Raw genomic sequence first — 5,000 nt, 5'->3', positions numbered from 1 at the left:
CTCTATACTTAGTAGTCCTCTCCCTCCTTCCTTTCGTGTTATGTATAGTCTGTCCGTATTTGCTCTTGGGTGTAGTGCTTTGTGTATTGTCATATGTTTCCTGGTTTTCTGATCTATGCTGCGGAGTTCTGCCTTCGTCCATTTCACTATTCCTGCGCTGTATCTGATTACTGGCACTGCCCATGTGTTTATGGCTTTCATCATATTTCCGGCGTTGAGTTTTGACTTGAGTATCGCCTTGAGTCTCTGCATATATTCTTTCTTGATCGTGTCCTTCATCTCTTAGTGTTTTATATCCCCTCCTTCCATTATTCCCAGGTATTTGTATCCAGTCTCATCTATGTGTTTGAAGTTGCTCCCATCTGATAGCTTTATCCCTTCAGTTCTCGTTACTTTGCCTTTTTGTATGTTGACTAAGGCGCATTTTTCTATTCCAAACTCCATCCTGATGTGACAAGATACAATCCTTACAGTCTGGATTAGGGTATCTATTTCCTTGATGCTCTTACCATACAGCTTGATGTCGTCCATGAACATCAGATGGTTGATTCTATTGCCTCTTTTCTTGAATTGGTACCCGGCATCCATCTTCTGTAGTACTTTTGTCATGGGAATCATGGCTACTACGAAGGGTAGTGGGGACAGTGAGTCGCCCTGGAAGATCCCTCTCCTGATATTAACCTCTGCTAGTCTTATTCCAGAGCTTGTAAGTATTGTATTCCAGTTGCGCATTGTATTTTTGAGGAAGCTGATGGTGTTTTCCTCTGCCCCATATATTTTTAGGCATTCTATTAGCCATTTGTGTGGTATCATGTCGAAGGCTTTCTTATAGTCTATCCATGCCATGCTTAGGTTGGTTTTCCTTCTCCTACTGTTCTTCATTACCATTTTGTCTATCAGGAGCTGGTCTTTTGTACCCCTACACTTCCTTCTGCAGCCTTTCTGTTGGTGGGGTATGGTGCTTGTCTCCTCTAGGTAGTTGTATAACCTTTCACTGATGATACCTGTTAGAAACTTCCACATTATTATTATTATTGTTATTATTATTATTATTATTATTATTATTATTATTATTATTATTATTATTATTATTATTATTATTATTATTATTATTATCATTTTATTATTAAGATGATGAGCCCTGTTTCATATGGAACAATCCCTATCAGGGCCGAAAGCGAAAGGGTGTATATATATGTATATATTATATATATATAGTATATAATATATATAATATATATTGATTATATATATTTTATATTAATATAGATAGGAATATACCCTATATTAATATATACATATATATGGCAGAGAAATCTAAAACCGGACTCTCCTTCAACCCAATAAAATTAAAATAAAAAAAATCTCTGAACCTATTTGTGATAATATCATACCCATTAATGAAGTAAATGTAGGTATCCTCTTTTTCCTTAAGACTACAATAGCTTAAGAATCAAGAACGATCGCTTCTTTATTTGTTTTGAAACCTCTCTCTCTCTCTCTCTCTCTCTCTCTCTCTCTCTCTCTCTCTCTCTCTCTCTCTCTCCATCAGCGACCGTGACACGATCTATCTGAAGATAAAACTCACCTGTGCATCGAAATGAACAAGTGAGCAGATAGCCCCCTTGGGGTATCCAGACCAACACTGGAGGCGAAATAACAGGTATAGCGCCTTAATCATGCGTTGTACCGTGACTGTAGGTGAAGGTGGAGTTCTTCAGAGAGAGAGAGAGAAGAGAGAGAGAGAGAGAGAGAGAGAGAGAGAGAGAGAGAGAGACTAATTAATGGATTACATCTACTAAGAAGGGCGTCACAATTTCTAGGTTAGTCACGCCGCAATAAAATAAAATTGGAAACTAAGAAATATAATAATGGATAAATTTAAAAGGAGTTGAGAGAGAGAGAGAGAGAGAGAGAGAGAGAGAGAGAGAGAGAGAGATAAAATAATGACAGGGGACACAACGGAATTATTAAAATTGAGCTTATGAAAAATATAAATGGGTAAAACAGTCGATTCGATTTGAGAGAGAGAGAGAGAGAGAGAGAGAGAGAGAGAGAGAGAGAGGGGGGGGAGGTGTGTGAGTAACGTGCATGTAATTTGCTTGATGTGATTGTAACTGGCGGCTGACAGCACCTGTGATTATCCGTGGCCCTGGAGGCTGGATGGATGTCTTTGTGTCTGCCAATTGCCTGTCGAGAGCGTGAATTGGTTCGCGGGTATATAACGGCCCACCGAGTTAGCCATCGACATCACTCTCCGCCGACGAATCCCACGATGAAGGTGAGGTCCTGGACGCTTTTAAGTTTCTTCATTTCTTCTTCTTCTTCTTGTGGATGGCAGCTCTTTAGGGGGGCATCAGATAGTCTGTACACTTCAGAGAGTTTTTGGAGTGGCATCCTTTACCCTGTGGTCTTTGGGGGGGGGGGGGGTCTTCGTAGAGGAATCCTATACCTCGTGCTTCGGAGGGTCTTCGGAGGGGCATCCTATACCTTATGCCCTTGTGGGGATTCTTGGGAGGGGAATCCTATACCTTGTGTTATTTGGGGAGTCTTCGGAGAGGAATCCTATACCTTATGCTATTCGGGGGGTCCTTGTAGGGGCATCCTATACCTTGTACTCTTAGGCCAATCTTTGCAGGAGTATCCAAAGCTTTGTGTTTTTCAGATCAAATCTTCCATCATGACTCGAAGTGACTTCGAACCTTCAGCAGAGCAGAAATTGAGAAGTACTCGTAAACAGGGAGTCCCAAACGGTCTAGAGATAAATAAGTGACTTCTAGCCTTTTGCAGAGCATGAACTGAGAAGTAAATTGAGGTTCGTTTGAAAAGATTCTTCTTGAGTTCGAGTCCCAAACGGTCTAGGGATTAAGGAGTAACTCAGAGAATCTCTGGAGAGCAGAGACTGAGAAGTGAATAAGGGACAGTCTGAAAAGTCTCTGCGAGTTCGAGTCCTAAGCGTATATGGATTAAGAAATGGAGAAGAGGATAGTTGGAGAATCACTGTGACTGTGAACCACGCACTTAGAACTACTTAGAAGTACTTAAAAGTACATAAGTGTCAAGAACATAATCGTTAAGCTGGCTCATCTACGGTAGACTTACGAGTGATACTGAAACAATTGATTGATTGATTGATATCTGTTGGGGGAATAATTTTGGCTTAATGGACTCCCAAGCCTCAGAATTCTGGAGGAAACCGCAAAAAAAAAAAAAAAAAAATGATCTCGTACAACAGGAAATAAGCATAAGCCTGACTAACTGGTAGGCGGTTTCAGAAATATCAATTTGCCATGCTAACAATGGTACCTCTCTCTCTCTCTCTCTCTCTCTCTCTCTTCCAGAACGCCGGGAGCGATCATGTGATTCAAGTACGATCAATTTATTCCCTTAGGTACGATCACATCTTTATAAAAGTAAAGTGTAAAAGTAAGCCATCAATAATATTTCTTTGAACTTTTTAGTGACCTAATTCCCACGAGCGTTCCTCGTTAGATTAATCGTGTATAGAACTGGTATGGGTACAAGATTAATCAGCTGTAAATTGGTTGAACTAATGACTAGGTTAGACGAATAATCATTCATTCAAAGTAATTTCTACCAAAAGTAATTACCGCATTTCACTACTTTATCTGATGGCAATAAGATTTTCTTTAACTTGATAGCGTGATCAATTTTCTTTCTAGTTTTCTCATTTTAATAACATTTTTATCTATTTACTTATCAATTTAATTAACCTTTATCTTCTAATAATTGACCTTTCTGTATTTCCTAGTATATTATGTAACTTCTTTCAAATAAACACCATAATAGTCTTTGGAAGCTTGAATTTCAAGTCAATGGCCCCCTTTGGTGAGCCTGTTCCATTATCATCCAAGAAGACTTATTGACAGGCATTCATAAGAATACAAACCGACCTACTGACAGATGTAAGTAAATGCTCAAACGACTAATCATTTACAGGTGTTCATAATCATCTAGAACGACTTATTGACAGGTGTTTGTAAATGATCAGACGACTAATAATTTACAGGTGTTTGTTAATGATCAGACGACTAAACATTTACAGGTGTTTGTCAAACGCTCAAACGACTAATCATTTACAGGTGTTTGTAAATGCTCAACGACTAATCATAGACAGGTGTTTGTAAATGCTCAAACGACCAATCATTTACAGGTGTTTGTAAAACGCTCAGACGACTAATCATTTACAGATGTTCGTACAAGCTCTGACAAATAACAGGTGTTTGTAAACTCTCAAACGACTAATCATTTACAGGTGTTTGTATAAGCTCAGATGACTAACAGGTGTTTGTAAACTCTCAAACGACTAATTATTTACAGGTTTGTGTCAAATGCTCAAACGACTAATCATTTACAGGTTTTTGTCAAATGCTCAAACGACTAATCATTTACAGGTTTTTGTCAAATGCTCAAACGACCAATCATTTACAGGTGTTTGTATAAACTCAGACGACTAACAGGTGTTTGTAAACGCTCAAACGACTAATCATTTACAAGTCTTCGTACAATCTCAGACGACTAACAGGTGTTTGTAAATGCTCAAACGACTAATCATTTACAGGTGTTCGTAAAACGCTCAAAAACGACCAATCATTTACAGGTGTTCGCAGTTCTGATGCTTGCAGCTGGAGCCAGCGCGCTGGCAGCTCCATCCAGGAGCCCGTTTGGGTACTCTTCTGTATCCAGTTATCAGTCACCTACGAGTTATTCCCCTCCGTCTTATTTCGTTCCCGAATCGACCTACGTCTCTCCTCGGGCGTACAGACCGACGCCCTTCTATGAGGTGGGTCTGGGAATGAAGATGATGTTATTAACAGTGATCTCTGCGAGTTATTAACAATGAATTTGCCATGATGTTTAAAGTAAACTGGATATGTTACTAAGAACGAATTTGCCTGGATGTCTTATCAAACAAATCTCTCTCTCTCTCTCTCTCTCTCTTTGTTATTCACAATGATTCTATGCCTGTTATTAACAGT

General features: G+C 39.2%; 1 long non-coding RNA gene across 1 annotated transcript in view; it reads left to right on the top strand.

Moving 5' to 3' along the window:
- Window positions 1-2,246: 2,246 nt before the first annotated feature.
- Window positions 2,247-5,000, top strand: part of LOC135226865 (uncharacterized) — a 4,092-nt gene continuing 1,338 nt past the window's right edge. Inside the window, exons 1-2 of the long non-coding RNA XR_010317295.1 lie at window positions 2,247-2,281; window positions 4,622-4,804. This is a non-coding gene — a long non-coding RNA (uncharacterized LOC135226865). The remainder of the gene's footprint in view (window positions 2,282-4,621; window positions 4,805-5,000) is intronic.

This window comes from Macrobrachium nipponense, chromosome 15, assembly GCF_015104395.2.
Source record: "Macrobrachium nipponense isolate FS-2020 chromosome 15, ASM1510439v2, whole genome shotgun sequence".
In the NCBI taxonomy this organism is placed as follows: domain Eukaryota; kingdom Metazoa; phylum Arthropoda; class Malacostraca; order Decapoda; family Palaemonidae; genus Macrobrachium; species Macrobrachium nipponense.
Note: the sequence above shows the minus strand (reverse complement) of the source record. Positions and strands in the feature narration are given on the sequence as shown.